The sequence below is a fragment of the Trachypithecus francoisi genome, unplaced genomic scaffold (genome assembly GCF_009764315.1).
Source record: "Trachypithecus francoisi isolate TF-2019V2 unplaced genomic scaffold, Tfra_2.0 Contig01579, whole genome shotgun sequence".
NCBI lineage: Eukaryota > Metazoa > Chordata > Mammalia > Primates > Cercopithecidae > Trachypithecus > Trachypithecus francoisi.
Window position 1 is genome coordinate 33,545,817 of NW_022681442.1, and position 19,176 is coordinate 33,564,992.

A 19,176-nucleotide genomic window follows, 5' to 3' on the forward strand; every position below is an offset into this window, starting at 1 on the left:
GCTATTGTTAAAGATACTACTTTATTAGTGTTGTATAAAGAATAGCACTGCCCTTCAAATAAACATTAAAGAATTTTTACAGAGCCTTAGAATTAGACTTACTGAAAGGGACTGTATAGGTCAGAATTCAACATCCTAGTTTTTCAGATAAAGATACTGGAATTCAAAATTGTAATGTCTGTGGTTACATAGATATTAAGTGACAATGCAAGATTTGAACCTCGGTTACAATTATAAGGGCTGTGCTCATTCTGCTATATTTCTCAGACATTCTGCTTTCATCCTTGGAATTTCAGAAAGAGTGAAGGCAACGAGGGTTAAGTGTTGTGTGCATGCCAATGTGTTTTGGGGAAGGAAGATGGCCACAAATAATTAAGTGTGGTGACCTATACTATTGTGCTTCCCATCGAGGTTGCCCATAGGTCATCTGAAAGCCATTCACTATTTTATAGAACAAAACTGGATGACTACTTGACAATTAGATACGTCTATTCCCTTCTTCTCCTTTCTTTAATATCTGCCCCAGTCCTACCCACAAAGTTTTAAGAAGAAAATAGCAGAAAGATAATAAGTGCAAGTAGAATCAGACAACAAGAGGCTCTATGACTTAACATAAATGAACAAAGGAGCAATGTGTCCTCTTCATTTCCAAGAATGCCACATTCTGGTCAATTACAGAGCACAACTTCAATGACTGGACTTCACACCCTCTGGTGGCCAAAATGTGTCACTACTACATTTCCCAGTTTGTAAGCTACCTCCATACCCATCTTCAAATCTTACAGCTGAAGCCAGGGATAGTGGCTCACGCAGGCAATCCCAGCACTCTGGGAAGCCGAGGTGGAAGTACTGCCTGAGGTCAGGAGTTCAAGACCAGCCTGGGCGACACAGCAACACGGTCTCTAAAAAATTAAAATAAGATAGAAAATTAGCTGAGAATGGTAGCGCATATCTGTAACCCTCACTACTTGGAAGGCTGAGGCAGGGAGACTACTTGAGCCCATGAATTTGAGGGCACAGTGAACTATGATTGTGTCACTGTACTCCAGCCTGGGTGACAGAGCAAGACCCAGTCTCAAAACAAACAAACAAAAAGCTTATAGCTGAAAAGAGCCTTTGAAAACCATCTGGTTGAGGGATTTATCTAAGACTATTTGAGTGGTAGTAACCAAGACTAGAACCCAGATTGTCTATCAACTAAACTAGCAGTTTTACCATCATTATAGCTGTATTATCAGTTTTCCACCAAGTATATGCTCAGGATATATGCTGAGCAAAGTTTAATTAGGAAGTTAATTGTGCTGGAAGAAATAATCACATAATGCACATCAAATCCAAATATATTATACACACTAATGCTCATTACCATCAAGGATAAATGATCGGGGTGATTTTTCCATCCCATTCCCCCAAAAATGTGCCTCATACACTGGACAAGACTTCTACTATGACTATCTTGGCACAAGAAAAAAACTTCAAACAATTCCCCAAAAAAGCACTCACTCTGGGGAAAAAAAAAAAAATAAGGTTGTGTTAGGTGAGTAATAAGGAATGACAATTCTTTGAACTGTTAGTTTTATATATTCCCAAAGCTCATATAAAGGCTGATTTATTTGCATTAAGCAAATACATTTTAGAATAACCAGTTTTTTATACTCATTTACAAAGCTATCTTAAACCAAGACAAAGATTCTTATCTTTCATTTTAAATAAAAAGTCTTTTTATCGTTTCTACTTAGTTAAGAAAGAACTATTAAGCCATGCCCAAGAGAACAATGACATATTTTTCCAAATCTGCCGCAATGAACCATGTCTAATTGTGTTTTCTGTTTCATTATGGTTTAGGCCCTACAAGCAAAGTGAAGTAGTGGTAGAGTAGTGCCATTAGTAGTAGCAGAGGAAGAGAAAGAATAATAATCAGCTACCATTTACTGAGTGCTTACTATGTGACAGGGACTGTGGTAAACATTGTATATTCACTATCTCATTTGGTTCCAACTATAGTACTGAGATAGCTATGATTAACCCAATTTTATATATGAGAAATCTGAAGCTTAAATAACTAAAGATCACACAACTTCTAAGTGTTGGTTAGGATTTCAAAGTCTCTGCACTTAACTACTATACTAGACTGCCTGATACTCAGCAGAATGGTCTCACAATGATGCTCAGTTTCATAAATACTCACAATTTGCTTAGAATCCATGTAACTGCAAAGCAACCAAAAAGAGTTCAAAGACTGCCGCCGTAAAAGGAGAAAACCAAGTAAGATAAGAATGAAAGACCTTTAATGCTTTCATGGCATACCTATTTCCAATAACCTTCCAGACTTAAAAAGGCTGACAATAATTCACTATTGTCTCTGAAACTTCCTCATTCACCTTGCCTCACCCTCAAAGCCATATGGTAAAGAACCTCACCAGGTGTCAGGAGAGGAACACCCTCTCTTCTATTCCCCATAAGAATAATCTCTATACTTATTCCTACCAACTCCTCCAAGCATTTGAAAATGCTGTCCTTCTCTATGTCCCTTCTCCAGAGGCACATTTCAACACGGGACCACCAACCAGTGAAACTGGTAACACAGTTCTCACACTGGCAGAAGCTCAAAGTAGAAGGCAAAGTATACTTTCAAATCTTGAGTCTAAAACAGAAGAAACTTGTATATCAAATACCAACTGCAGATGGTATTTTCAGATGCAATCTTAAACAGAATATAATACAGTATTTTAGTATTCGTCTGCCTTGGACATTTGTATGTATTGCCTCTGCCTCTCTGCCCGCAGCTGGACAAAGTATACAGCTTGCACAACTGGAAGAAACATTTCATGAAAAAACTAAGTATCAAGACAACAAGAGATACAAGATACATGATTCCAGTAGGATCTTGGAAGTCCCAAAATACATAAATAAACTGGCACAAAAGGTCTTTCTCACAACATAACACAATTCATGCCCCCAGCGTATTTTATACTCCACTGGCTATAGTCGCCATGCATCAGCACCAACTGATTTCACGCTTTATAGGCTGGGAAACAGTCCGCAGCTTAGTCTTTTTCACACTCCACTGACAAGGTAACCCCACAGCTCACCAATTTAACTGCTCCAAGTTTAATGTTAGCACCTATTACTGACCACCTCAAAAGGCAGTCAGATAAAAAGCCTTAATACACTGAACAACGGCAATATGATATGTAATAGGAAGGTAAAGGGAAAAGTTTGCTTCCTACTCTGCATATGTAACTGGTGGTAGGGGACAGAAGAAAAGAAAAAAACTCCCTCTTAAAACTTCTTTCCCTCATTACACATCTGGAGGTTGGTCTGTTTCTAGTTATTTGAAATTAGTTCCTCTCCTGGGTCTATTCTGGGTTTAACTGACATCCTATAGTTGACAATAAAGGAGCTCAAATGGATAAGGCTTTGGGGGCTTTACCTCAACCTTGACATGCATTGAACTTGATTTTTTTTTTCCTCTTTAAGATTCACAGAGTAAAGCTAATAAACCACTGGGTAAATTTTGAAAGTAGAGGCCACCAGACTCAATCTCAGCTAAGTGTCATATATATGATCTCATTTGATCCCAACTACAATACTAAGAGGTAGTATTATTATCCCAACTTTACAGATGAGAAATCTGAAACTTAAGTTACTTAAGATCACACAGTTTCCAAGTGTTGGACAGGACTTCAAAGTCCCTGGATTGGATTTCAAAGTCCCTGCACCTAACTACTGCACTAGACTAAAACATACACCTTCTAAAAATTATGTTGGGGTAAAAATGCACAGCACAGAATACTAGTCTGGCTACAACCAAAGGTTCATTGTAGCAAAGCTCTTTACTCTGTATGTATGTTTGTAAAAATGCATAGCACAGAATAGTTTAATTTTTAAAATACCACATCACAATAATGACAAAAATGAACAATTATAAATGAGGTAGAGTCTGTCTGTTAGAGACATAGCTACAGCTCCGTATCTATCACCTCCCTCCTTGGAGCTATACCAGCAAGTGTGAAATGTGCCTGGTGAGAAACTGAGAAACCAAAAGCAAGTTTCAGACAAAAAAAGCATTAGCAAGTTAATAAATTTAAGAGTTTCTCTTCTATGCAGTTTCAAAGTTTATTAATTAGAGTTTGAAAGAATAACAGATAATTACAATATAGTAACATTGTCAAAGCAATGTTACTTTAAGGAACAGAACGCCTGTACACAGGGCTACAGAAGGCTTTCAAAAACGAATCATCTCCTGAACGAACATGGCTCAGGTATTTAAACTCAATTCTTATCTAGTATTCTTATGATACAAAGAGAAAGATAATTTTTAAAGATGGGTAAAAGCTAACAATAGGCAATGGCATTTTTTTTTTACCATCAAATATTTATTAAGTGCACATATTGTATTGACATCCCTGCTGGGGTAGTAGAAATTATAAAGTAGGGGCCAGGCGCGGTGGCTCACGCCTGTAATCCCAGCACTTTGGGAGGCTGAGGTGGGCAGATCAGGAGGTCAGGAGATCGAGACCATCCTGGCTAACACGGTAAAATCCCATCTCTACTAAAAATACAAAAAATTAGCCAGGCATGGTGGCATGCACCTGTAGTCCCAGCTACTCGGGAGGCTGAGGCAGGAGAATTGCTTGAACCCAGGAGGCGGAGGTTGCAGTGAGCCGAGAGAGTAAAAATGAAGCTTCCCCTTAAGATGTCTCTACCTAATTGGAAAGACTATTTTCATGTTGTTTTAAGGGAACATATGTCTCTAACTGCCAAATAAAAGAAAAGCAGTAAATGATAGAAATCAGAGGAGAAAAATATCACTAAGGGCTTCGAATGGGTGAGGAAAATGTCATAAAGTGGGTGGAACTGAGGCTAGGCCTTTAGAAGCAGATATTCAGACACAGAACTGAGGGGAGACATTACAAGTGGAAAGAACACACTCAACACGTGAAGAGGCAAAAAGTCGGAAAGTGTTATTTTGGAGACTCACAGGAACTGGTTGTCTTAGTTCAGGCTGCTATAACAAAGTACCATAGACCGGGTGGCTTAAAAACAACAAAAATTTTTCACAATTCTAATAGCGAGAAGTTCAAGATCAGGGTGCCAGCATGGCCTGGTTCTGGAGCAGGCCCTCTTCTAGGTTGTAGTAGGTTGATTTCCCATTGTATTCTCATATAGCAGAAACATAGAGCAAGCTAGCTCCCTGGCTTCTTCTTGGTTTGTTTGTTTGTTTTTTGAGACAGAGTTTTCGCTCTTGTTGCCCAGACTGGAGTGCAATGGTGCAATCTTAGCTCTGCCTCCAGGTTTAAGTGATTCTCCTGCCTCAGCTTCTGAAGCAGCTGGGATTACAGGCATGTGCCACCATGCCAGTTAATTTTTTGTACGTAATAGAGATGGGGTTTCACCATGCTGGTCAGGCTGGTTTCGAACTCCTGACCTCAGGTGAGCCACCTGCCTTGACCTCCCAAAGTGCTGGGATTACAGGCGTGAGCCACGGCACCTGGTCCCTGACTTCTTCCTATAAGGGAAGTCATCTCATTCATGAGGGCTCCACCTTCATGACTAAATTACACCCTGAAGGCCCCATCTCCAACACCATGACACTGGGGACTAGATTTCAACATATGAGTTTAGGGGGAACACAAACATTCAGTCCCCAATATTAGTCTGGCTACAGCCAAAGGTTCATTGTAGCAAAGCTATTTACTTTGTATAACTACTCTCATACTGAAAGAAAGAATTGAACCATAACTTGCCCACATTAAATTCTACTCCACAATCCAAATATATATATCCAGAAATTCCTGTCTTTGATGTCTGACAATGCTTGCTATAGAAACAGTAACAGCTGATAGTATATGTATCAAATCAATCAAATAAATAAATAAATAACAAGCTGTACATTTGTCTGAGATAAAGGCCTAGCCATTGTGGATCTAGATATGCTAACTGGCCTTACTACTACTATAATAATTCCTGGAAAAGATAAGCCCTATCCCCATTACCCTTACCTTCAATTTCATTTCCTGGTATGATGTGATATTTCTAGTCTCCTCAAAAGTTTTAATTCAATCCAACCCATACTCTCATCAATAGAACACAGAACCTTACAGGGTTTTTTGTTATTTGATTTTTTGAGACAGAGTCTCATTCCGTCGCCCAGGCTGGAAGTGCACTGGCTTGCGCAATCTCAGCTCACTGCAACTTCCGCCTGCCTGGCTCAAACAATTCTCACGCCTCAGCCTCCAGAATAGCTGGGATTACAGGTGTATATCACCATGCCCAGCTAATTTTTTATATTTATAGTAGAGATGGGGTTTCCCTCTGCTGGCCAGGCTGGTCTCGAACTCCTGAACTCAAGTAATCTGCCCACCTGGGCCTCCCAAAGTACTGGGATTATGGGGGTGAGTTGCCATGCCCAGGCAACCTTACAGTTTTGATGACAGAATCAATAATACCTTGAAAGGAAAGGTGAAATACACTATTTCCACCCCACCCTCTAGCTGTTTATTTCACAGCTGTATTAGCAGAACACAACAACTAAAACACCTTCCATTCAAATTGCCCACAAAACTTACAAGCTGCTCTGCTCTTCTCTTACTTCTTCCCCTCCCCACCTCCTCTAACTTACACACAACCACCTCACTCTGCTGTCCATCTTCCCCAACTGCTGCCCAACAATTCACAGGCTGTCACAGATTGTCAGCACTGCGTTTGGGGACTTGAGAAGTACTCTTGTGGGACAGCACAGTGTGTTAGTACAGCATTTTCCCAGACACAATGTCACTCTTTATAGCCAACTGCAAATTAGTTTCTTCTTAAAAAAAAAAAAATACTCCTAATAAGACAGGTACAAGGAGATTTCAAATAACCAAGATTAAAACTCACTTTGATTTGCTCTGAGATGCAGGCCTTTTCAGTCATGTACAATGAAATCCTATGTTTCTACTCACATGAGCCCTGCAAAACATCCAGAAATACCTAAGACAGTTTTCTGATGCTAACAAAAGCAAAAAGACTAAGAAAAAACAAATCTAAGGATAACATTGTTCCTCTCTTTTTTCAGTGCCTATAGCTCCTCATCCTTGGATTCTATTTGAGACTACTTTGTTTGAACTCAGCTCTCAACATCAACATTTATTTCTCACTGTGTTTAGCTGCACAAAACTATTTGAGAGAAAATTCGGCAAATCACCAGTATCATGTCATACTTTCCATCCAGTTTTTGCAACGTGCGTCAGCAGCACATGAGTATATTTATCTTCTGACAGTTGCTGTGACCAACCCTCTGGTTACCACTAAAGCTATCACCCTACGCATCGGCTGGCCCATTGTCACTGGCCACACAGGAGAGTCAGAAGTTGGAATATACTCAAAAGATCACCAGAGGATGTAAGAAAACCTCTCACAAAACAGCAGGTCATATCAACTTACTAAATTTTCCTTGAAAAAAAATTTTTTTAACTAACAACAAATACCTATAGGGTAATATTTAAAAATTAAAATCAGTTATCTTTTTTCATTTCTAAGTAATTTAATAAAATTATTCATTCTGTTTTATACTTTACTATTTAAATGACCACCTATTCTTCCTGAATCAGTTAATCAAACCCTTAAAATAACACTGCATCTTTGCTGCTCACTATATGAATTATAGTGATGCCAGGGCTTGACAAGAAGGATGTTAATTCTCAGCTGTTACAGTGGAAAGAGACAGACCAAAGCTAGTGATCCAACTTTGAAAACTAATCCCAATATTTAAACAGCCCCTGTTCTCCTCTCTACTATAAACAATAACATTAAGACAGACAGTAAACAGAAGAAAATCTTCAAAAGACCCCACACCTTTCAGGAAATTGCCACTTTTCAAACTTGTTTTACATGACAGTTACAAAATAAAACGACGCTGAAGAAACAAAATACAAGCAAACAAATCTTTAGAGTAAATAGACAGTATTTCTACAAAATATGCATAAGTAAAGGCAACTTACCATATAAGTAACATTTATTTTCTTAATAATAAAACTCTACAACATGCAGATAGACTGTCTCTGAAGGCAAACTGTGTAAAAGTTCCTTTCTGACAGACAGCAGCCTCACCTGAAAAACAGTAATAATAAAAGTTATTTTTATAAAAATATACAGTTATTTCTTTGACACCTGTCTAGGCACTTAACTTTCATTAACTCATTTTGTAAGTCTGCGTTTAACACAGTGATGTGCCACAGAATGTGCAATGAAGACACACATACAAAAGCACTTTTTAGAAGCTCATCAACCAAACAGAATAAGGAAATGCCATCTTCTGTCATTCTCAGACCTGAGGACAGGAAAGTCTACTAACCGTCAACAAAAAAAAAAAGACATAAGACACAAAATAATAAAAATCACAAAAAGACGCCAGGCATGGTGGCTCATGACTGTAATCCCAGCACTGTGGGACGCCAAGGCAGGCAGACCACTTGAGCTCAGGATTTCGACACCAGCCTCGACAACATGGCAAAACTCCATCTCTACAAAAAATATAAAAATCAGCCAAGCATGGTAGCATGCACCTGTACTCCCAGCTACTCAAGAGGCTGAGGTGGGAACATTGCTTGAGCCCAGCAGCTCAAGGCTGCAGTGAGCTGTGATGGCACCACTGCACTCCAACCTGGGTGACAGAATGAGATCCTATCTCTAACACACACACACAGAGAGAGAGAGAGAGAGAGAGAGAGAGAGAGAGAGAGAGAGAGAGAGAGAGATACAAACAGATGTTCAACTTCTAGTCATTATTACAGTTTTAATACATGGGATAGCTTATGGAACATGGTGGATACTCAACGAGTATATGCTGGCCAGCGGAATGGCAGATGGATAAAAAATAAAACTCATCAGTTAGCAAAGTAATGCAATATAAACATACTTTGTTTTGCTATCAAACTGGCAAATATTAAAAAAGAGCAATAAGGTTCTGTTTTGCTGAATGTCAACAGAATAGGGCTCAAATACAGTGTTAGTGGAGGTATACATTTTATTAATATGGAAAGCTGTTAACAATATGTTTCAGAAATTTTTATGTGTCAAAAGACCTTTGACGAGGCAATTCTCCTCTGATAAATTTATCATAAGGAAGTAACTAGACTTCTACAAGGATACTTACTTATTCCAGAACTGTTTGCAATAGTGAAAAATTTTAAACAACTTTAACGTCCACCCATATCAGCCAGGTTAAATAAATTATGGTGCATCCACACTGTAGAAAACTATGTAGATATACAAAAGAAAGATCTATAAGATGTATTATTGAGCTGAAAAAAAAGTGGAGAATTTATCAAGGAGTTAAATATGAAGAAAACTTTAAAACGTTCCTGAAAGATACAAAAGTAGATCTGAACAAATGGAAAGATATTCTTTGTTCTTGGACAGAAATCTCAGCACGAAATAACAGCATTAAAAAGTCAGTTTTCCATATGTTAACTTATAAATTTAACATAACCCCAATAAAAATACCTGCAAGCTTTTTTATTCAGACAGACAAGCTGATACTAAAGTTCAACAGAAAAATAAACATGCAAGAATAGTCAGGAAAACACTAAAAATTTAAAAAGCTAGCCCTTGATATACTATCAAGCCTTTATAATTGAAACGGTGTGATAATGGTATAGAAAATAGAAAGTCCAGAAATAAATCAAATAGAAATTTCATATATGATAAAGGCAGCATATCAAAGAACACTGGGATGGCCGGGTGCGGTGGCTCAAGCCTGTAATCCCAGCACTTTGGGAGGCTGAGACGGACGGATCACGAGGTCAGGAGATTGAGACCATCCTGGCTAACACGGTGAAACCCCATCTCTACTAAAAACAATACAAAAAACTAGCCAGGCGAGGTGGCGGGCGCCTGTAGTCCCAGCTACTCGGGAGGCTGAAGCAGGAGAATGGCCTGAGCCCAGGAGGCGGAGCTTGCAGGGAGCCGAGATCCGGCCACTGCACTCCAGCCTGGGTGACAGAGCCAGACTCCGTCTCAAAAAAAAAAAAAGAACACTGGGGCAAAATTGGTCTTTTTATTCATTTTTAAAGAAGCCATACCTCCAAATGGATCAAAGATCCAAATTAACAACTAAAACCACAGAAGTACTAGAAGAAAACATAGGTGAATTATTTACCATGGGTCCAAGGAAAGCCTCTAATTTTAATCCAAAATTCAGATAAAACAAAAAACTCAAAAACTGGACTACATAAAGGTCTAAACATTCATACCCACGCATAAACACTACAAACTGGGAGAAAATATTTGTAACATACATAACCAGTAAAGAGCTAATATTCCTAATATTTAAAAACTCCCAACAATTGAGAAAGGGGAGGGGACCAAAAACCTGATGGAAAAACGAAGATATATTTCACACAAAAAGATAAAAAATGACCCTTAAACATATGAAAAGATGTTCAGCTTCACTGATAACAAGAGAAACAAACATTAAAACTATACTGAGATACTATTTCTTACCTATCAAGTTAGCAAAAATTAAAAGCATGCCAACACACTCTGATGATGAGGCTGTGGGGAAACTAACCCTCTCATACACTGCTGATGGGAATTCAAATTCGTACAACCTCTGCAGAAAGGCATTTAGCAATATTTAAGAAAACTACATATGCTTTTAACTTCTGGCCCAACCATTCCATTTTGAAAATGTACTCCAAAATACACCTCCAACATACCAAAATACATATGGACATGGTTGTAGTACTTTTTGTAAATTCAAAATATTAGAAAGAGCGTAAGAGTACAAAAGAGTATCTACAGTATGCTACCTTTTGTGTAAGAATGAAAGAAAAATAAGAAAATGTGCATCTATATCCTCAATCCTGAGGGGAAAAAAATGCATGAAGGATAACTGGGGGAATCATTAGACTGGTAGCCTACAGAGGACAGGTTAGAGAAGGGCAGAAGGAATGGGTGACAGTGCCCTGAGTATAAACATTTTTGTAGAGTTCTGACTTTTGGAAACATGTTGATGTTTCACATACTGAAGAATAAATAAGATCAATTAGGATCAAGTGAAAAAGACAGAATACAAATAGAAATAAATGAAGTACACTGTATTTCAAATGAATAACATAACCCCAGGGAGGAGGGAAAGAATGTTAGAGAAGGAAAATTAATCCAAGTAACTTTTGAACATGGTTTTCATATCAGCACATTCTAATAGAAATATAATAGAGCCACATATGTAATTTAACATTTTCTAGTAGTCACATTAAAGTGAAATTAATTTTATTAATATATTTTATCTAATACACTTAAAATATTTCAACACATAATCAACATAAACTATTATTAAAATACCAGTGAGATATTTCATATTTATTTTGTAGTAAGTTTTCAAATCCAATGTACATTTTATACTTGTAACACATCTCTATTCATGTGGCTAGTAGCTACCGTATTATTACACAGTACAGATTTAGACTACATGTCCTTAGGCTAAAGGAAAAACACTATAAACAAACATTGAATTCTACTTACAAGGTGTCTTTTTAAATGGTGGTATGAGTTAATAATTCTTAAACTATTTTCTTATATTCTTGAATTGAACCAATAAGCAAAAATATGAGTAATTTCTCATTGTTGGAAATCAGAGCTATAAATATGGAATGAGGAAAGGATAGAATAAACCCTGTAGTGTTGGGTCAGAATCTGAGGTACCTGTATAAACTCATTGCTTTTAATAAAGATACACTACTGTGCACGCACATACACACAAACACACACACTCCCTCCTCTCACACATACTTATTTCCTAGATGTCAGCTGAGAAGGCCTAGAAGCAATAACAATCGCAACCAGGACATCTAGAGTCCAGACTGTGGCTTTTAAAGTCATTATTAAAAGGAATCAGGGCTTCGAGAAGAAATTCCTTATTCCAAGGCTGGGGCTGGGAAAGTGCAAGATGAGCCTAGAATACGTGCTCCAAGAATGACAGTGGCATGTCAAAAGAACTGAAGGGGCTCCCACTGGCCACGTCAGGGACAGTGTCAAAATAAAGTACTATTATAAGTAAGCGTAGAAGGAATAATGGAATTAGAATATCACCACTCAAGAACCATTATGAAAATTAGGCAGAAATCACCAACAGATACTAAAATTCGTGAGCAAAAGTTCAAGGAGTAACAAGATGTTTACAACAAACGGATACTAAAATTAGTGAGTGAAAGTTCAAATAGTGACAGGATATTTACCAAGTCTCTATGTATTTTTTCACAAAATACTTTAAAATTACAAAGGGACTGTGAATGTGAATTACAAACAGAATATAATGCCACTAAGCTATACACTTAAAAATGGTCAAAACATAAAAATAAATGATGTATATTTTACCACAAAAAAATTACAAAAGGAAAAATAGTAACAATCAAGTGATCCAAAATCATATTACCATCTTGTGCCTCCTGATATGATGCAAAAGCATAACGATACTTTGTGGTACTCCTGCCAAAAATGAATAACCTTAATCCAATCATGAGAAAACATCAGATGAACCCAAACTGTACATGTTCTACAAAATAACTGTCTTGCACTCTTCAGAAATATCAATGTCGGCTGGATGCAGTGGCTCACACCTATAATCCCAACACTTTTTGGAAGGCCAAGGCAAGAGGATCACTTGAGCCCAGGAGTTCGAGACCAGCCTGGGCAACACAGGGAGAATCTGTCTCTACAAAAAATAAAAAATTAGCCAGGTGTGGTGGCGGGTGCCTGTAGTGCCAGCTACTCAGGAGGCTGAGGCAGGAGGATTGCTTGAGTCCGGGAGTTCAAGGCTGCAGGGAGCCATGATCACACCACTGCACTCCAGCCTGGGCAACAGTAAGACTCTATCTCCAAAAAAAAAAAAAAAAAAAAAGTCAATGTCATGAAAGAAACAGTAACTGCACCAGATTAAAGGAAACTAGAGATATGACAACTAAATGCACTCTCATGACCTGGAATTTTCTTTATTATAAAGTACAATGGGCCAATGGGTAAAATCTGAATAAGTCTGTAGGTTACATAATTAACATTAAATCAACGTTAATTTCCTGATTTTGACAACTATCCTGTGGCTTACTTATATAAAAGAATGTCCTTGTTTTTTAGAAAGTGCACACTTAACTATTTAGGTATAAAAGGGAGTAAAGTCTACATTTTACTCTCATGAGAGAGAAATAAGAAAGGGAATGTAGTAAAATGCTAACATTTGGGATATTTGGGTGAACGCTCTATACACTCTTGGAATTCTTCTGTGGTCTGAAATAATGTCAACATAAATTAAACAGAAAAACAAAGATGTCAGTCAGCACAGTGCTTGGCACATAATATACAATCAAGCAAATGGGAGTTAGACGTTGTTAATGAGAATATAATCTCTAGGATTCTGTGCAAAAAAATTCTCGACTCAAGAGCCATATACTTTTATGGTTGGAAAAAATGGGGGAAGGAACAAAATAATACATACAGTATGCCCCATTTAAACATATGTCCAACAAATACATAGGCAAATGCATAAACAAAGACTAGAAAAATATATACACTAATCTGTTAATAGTGGGCAGCTCTGGGTAGTGTAATTAAAGTGACTCTTATTTTATTCTTCATGTTTATCACTGTATTCTAGTTTTCCTATAATACAGATGTAACATTTTTGTGGGTTTTCCAATGATGATTTTTAGAAATTAAAGGAATAGCTCACAATCAAGGAAGGTATGACTATTCATTCTCTGTAGCAGTGCCCTCTCCGCAGACCTATGTTTAGTGTTACTGCATTTGAGCAACATATTCTGTTACTCTACCTTTCACATATCAGAAATATAATAATCATGTAATGCTACTGTAATATTATTTCACATAAGAATATTGCAGTTAGGGCCGGGAGCGGTGGCTCACACCTGTAATCCCAGCACTTTGGGAGGCCGAGGCGCACAGATCACGAGGTCAGGAGATCAAGACCATCCTGGCTAACACGGTGAAACCTCGTCTCTACTAAAAATACAAAAAATTAGCCAGTGTGGTGGTGCACGCCTGTAATCCCAGCTACTCGGGAGGCTGAGGCAGGAGAATAGCATGAACCCGGGAGGCAGAGCTTGCAGTGAGCCAAGATCGCGCCACTGCACTCCAGCCTGGGCGACAGAGCAAGATTCCGTCTCAAACAAACAAACAAACAAACAAAAAAAAGAATATTGCAGTTAGTCTTATAGCTGTTTTTCTGTTAAGAGAATGGAATGCACATACACATATAATTTTGCTTCTCTCCAAAAATTCTACTGAAATAAGTCAATTTGTTTTGTCTTAAAACATAAATCCACACGGATAGACAGCGGAGAAGAGAAAAAAAAAAGTAACAAAACTTTGGAAGTTATGTATTGATGAATGCTCAATGTGTAGCAGAACTGAAAAAGCCAAATTCCAAACCAGCAGTAGAGAAAGTTGCCACTCAACCCAATTTACAGTCAGAAATCCTCGTGAGAGTCAGGGACTGGCCATACCAACTCTGGAACTGGAAGTTAAATGCAGGGAGGGCACTGGGTGAAAGGAGCGATCCTGAGATCCCCTCCTCCTCTGTGAAAAAAAAGTTTGGGATTATCTCTAAAATGTAGAATAGACCATCTGTAGATCAGGGGCTGACTGGAAGTGCAGAGGTCTTTAAAACTGGGTCATTAAGTAAGCATACTGAACCTAAAATCCACTGCCCCACCCCTATTCCATATACCAGGTCCCAGAAAAATGCCAACTGTTCTACATTGAAAGGTACCCACAAACACCCAGGACAGTGGATAAAAATAAACACAGACCCACACCAAAGCACATCATTGTGAAACTTCAGAACACTGGGGACAAAGCAGAGATCTAACAAGTTTCCAGTGAAAAGATCCAAACGAAAGAAGAGAGTCCACATTGGCTTAAGACTTCTCAAAAGCAATAAAGGATGAGGAGAAAAAAGAAACTATGCCTTCAAAATTCCAAAGAAAAATATTTCCAATCTAGAATTTTACACTCACCCAAACTATATTAATCAAATGTGAAAACAGAAACCAAAAATATTTTCAGACATGGAAAGGCTCAAAAAATTACGTACCATGTACGCTTTCCTAGAAAGTTAATAGAAGATTGAGAATTTTAAAGTTCTTACAAATTTAGGAAAGACTGATTGTTTGTAACTATAGTAAAAAGTTGCCAAGGACTACTTATACCCATTCCATTGTAAAAACAACTTACTTTTCTTTTACAAGCCAATCAGTGTTAGTTTAGCCCCTTACTTCTGAAAGTCAGCCAATTTAAAGTTAGGGAGAAAGTCACTACAATAAAATACCCAAATGCCAACCAATCGACAATGGTCTCAACCAATCAACAATGGTCTCACCCAAGTAACCATTTGTCTATAGATTATGTTAATCTGCTTCTGCTGCCTCTTAAAATTTTCTAATCCCTGAGCACCACACTCCCCCAAAACACTATATAAAACTAGCAATCTGCTTTGTTCTGGGACATTGTGCCTGATTAGATATTTTAGACAGTGATGGTCTCATCATCCTTTGACAACAAACAAGGAAACAAGCCAAAGCAAAGAAGAGATAAGATACAGAAAACAAGACATCCAACACAAGAGAGAAGTGAAGGAATACTAGTGAATGGGACTCTAGGATGATAACTGTGCACCAGCAGCAGAAAGCAACCAATCCAGATTGAAGCTATGTGAGAGGGTAGGCATGCTGAAGGCTGTCATCCTCATGCTGTCTGGCATGGTATCATCTTTTGAATCCAACACAACTACTAGAGGATGTGCTCCACCTAAGCAAGAGGTAAATGAAGCCTAAAGAAGATAGGAGTTCTAACAATATTCGGAGACTCAAACCCAGCAGAGAAAAATCTAAGGATAACAACAAGGGGAAATCATACTAGGAAAAGAGCAATGCAGCAGGTCGAGAGAGTAGGCTTCAATAGTAGGACACTGGAAGTCTCTAGAAGAGAAATTTCCAAGAATTAAAAAAAAAAAAAATTCTAACTGACAGATTACTGTGATTGACCTTGTGGAAAACTGCACCGAGAGGCTATTTAAGACACTATCAGCAAGTAAAATTTGCACAGGCATAGTAATGTAAACATAACATTATTAGACTTAACCAAATATTTTAATAGAACTAAATTAAGAAGCTAGGGAGAAGCAGTAGTGGAGATGGTATTTAATAACACTAAAACTTTCTCTACCATAATAGAAACTCCATATATAATGAAAAAAACTGGTAAATCAAAAGATAGCATCGTACATACATTACTTTTAAATACACAGATAGGTTGATGCCAGAAGAAATAGCTTAAGAAGAAATAGCTTATTAACTGTTAAATTATTAAGTTAATAAAAAATTAACTGTTATCTACCCTGTATCCTCTAGGGAGAGGACTAGAGAGAATGGGAAGTGGTGAGACAAAAACTACTCACTATACTTTGTTATAAAACCTTTTTTCGGCCGGGCGCGGTGGCTCAAGCCTGTAATCCCAGCACTTTGGGAGGCCGAGACGGGCGGATCACGAGGTCAGGAGATCGAGACCATCCTGGCTAATACGGTGAAACCCCGTCTCTACTAAAAAATACAAAAAACTAGCCGGGCGCGTTGGCGGGCGCCTGTAGTCCCAGCTACTTGGGAGGCTGAGGCAGGAGAATGGCGGGAACCCGGGAGGCGGAGCTTGCAGTGAGCTGAGATCCGGCCACTGCACTCCAGCCTGGGCGACAGAGCGAGACTCCGTCTCAAAAAAAAAAAAAAAACAAAAAACAAAAACAAAAAACCTTTTTTCACTATTGGACTTTTTAAAACATGTCTATTTTAAACTCTACATCTATTGATAAAATATTTTAAATTATTTTTAATTTTTTTTTTTGAAAACCCAAATAGCACCATATAAACTTAAGTGTTCATCATTCAAAAACATGTCTAAAGAAAACATTTTCAACCGAAAGGGACAGAATATCCTACAGAAAAAGTTTCCTTTTTGCTAGAAGATCTTTATATTTCTAATACTGAAAGAGCATAAACACACAAAATATAGAAGCTTTAAAAATAAAAAAAAAATTTAAGCAAATAATTACTAATTGAGTAGACAGTGAAGATTCACGAATTGTAATACTAGAAAGATTATAGGTCTGACCTTACTTACAAATTCATTAATGATCAGGAGACAGTGCAAATAACACATTTAATTAAATTTGCTCATTTATCTATTTTAGGAAGTATAATTAACAGCAGTGAGACAGAGTAGTAATATAAAAGGACAGAGACAGATTAAAAACATTGGCCAAAAAAACAACCAAATTGGAGAGTATTTACCAAATAGAATACTGGGTAAAATTACAGGCTTAAAACAATAGAAGAGGGTTATCAGCAGCTTATTTACCATCAATTTTACTTCACACTGTTGTCATATGAAATAATTTTGGCCAACACTAATGTTAAATGGGGGGATGTGTACACACACATGCACATAAACACATACATATGTATACATACAATTTTTTTATGAGAAACTGATAATCCTAATTAAGCAAGGATTCATGAAGAGATTACACCCTAAAAACAACATACTGTTGATGCAATTTGACAAGAATGAATTTGTACTTATAGTTCAGTAATTATAAAAACTCTATCAAGAATAACCAATAATGAATTAAACTGTCCTAAAGACAATTAACTGTTATCTACCTGTATTCTTCATCTAGCTACACTGGGATTAGTCTCACTGTTCCTGCACTTTATTTGAATGGCCAGGCACTGACCATTCAAAATAAAGTCTACATTTCCCAGTCTCTCCAGCAGCAAGGTGTGGCCATGTGACTAAGTTTGACCAATGGAATATGAGCAAAAGTAGTATACATGGAACTCCCTAATCCAAAAATCTATAATGCTACAAAATCTAAAATGTTCTAAGTGTCAAAATGATGCCACAAGTGAAAAATTCCACTCCTGATCTCATGTGACAGGTTGCAGTCACAATGCAGGCACCCAACACATAGTTTATTCAGTGTCCCCAAGGAAAGAAAGACCCTCCCAGCCCCCATCAGCTGCAATATATATCTGCACACACCCGGATTCCTCTACACAAGCATGCCCACAATGGGTAATAAAACGACACGTGTATACGCCAGATACACCAACTGTAGGCTCCCCACAATGCCTCACATGGGGCCAAGATGTACTGCATTACTATTACTCACTATGCTCTTTCTTTCTTTTTTTTTTTTTTTTTTTTTTTGCTTATTCTCTGAAAGTATCGAAAAGGTCTGCATGATATCCACAGAGTAATCAAACATTCCAAAATGTGAAAACAATGTGAAACCATTCTCTGGATCTAAGCATATTGGATAAGGGACACTCAACCTGTAATATATAACTTCCAGGAAGTATCCTTAAAGGAAGTGAGATGTGTTCTTCTCTTTCTCCTTCTGATGACTGCAATGTACGTGAAATAGCTGAAGTTAGTAGCTCTCTTAGACCCTAAAGTGTCTTTGGAAAATAACAGAATCCGAGCACAGTGGGGAAATGTGACACCATGGCAAACCACATGAGTCCTAAACTGACTACTTCTGGAATTTCTAACTCAACAGACATGAACTTCTATCACATTTAAGTCTCTGGTACTTGGTTGCAACTAAATCTAATTCCAATTCATATAACCTCTACACTAATATATATGCCTTATTTTCCTTCTTTCTCTAAACAATCTCTCTCTACTCTTTTACTGGCTCCTTTTCTGCCTCCTGCACCCTTACTATGGGTATTCCCTAATTCTTCATCCTTAGTCTTTTCTGCTCTTCTCTAAGGTTCAGGACAAACATTCTTAAAAAAACATCTCTACGTCTCATCTATTGAGCTCCAATTTTATATTCAGCTGCCTATCATTCCACTAGTATGCGACATAATTATATGGGAATATAACTAATTTTTAAAACAAAATAGATAAACAGACAAAGTGGTGGTAGAAACAATAATAGGAGTTGTGGTGGTGGTAATAAATAGCTAATATTTACTGAGCTCTTAGTATTTGCCAGTCATTGTTCTCAGAGCCAATCCTCACAACAATCCTACAAAGTAAAGTTTTATCACCATCTCCATTCTACAAATGAGGAAATGAGGCCTAGACAAATTAAATAAGTTGCTCAAGACACAA

At 37.7% G+C, this 19,176-nt stretch overlaps 1 protein-coding gene across 6 annotated transcripts in view; it reads right to left on the bottom strand.

The window, feature by feature from the left end:
- The window catches only part of R3HCC1L (R3H domain and coiled-coil containing 1 like), a 104,497-nt gene that overhangs the window by 68,684 nt on the left and 16,637 nt on the right, over nt 1-19,176 (bottom strand). For all 6 annotated transcript variants that reach the window (XM_033186604.1, XM_033186596.1, XM_033186559.1 and 3 more), the window contains one exon: nt 7,986-8,094. The gene's annotated coding sequence lies outside the window, so the exon portion shown is untranslated. The remainder of the gene's footprint in view (nt 1-7,985; nt 8,095-19,176) is intronic.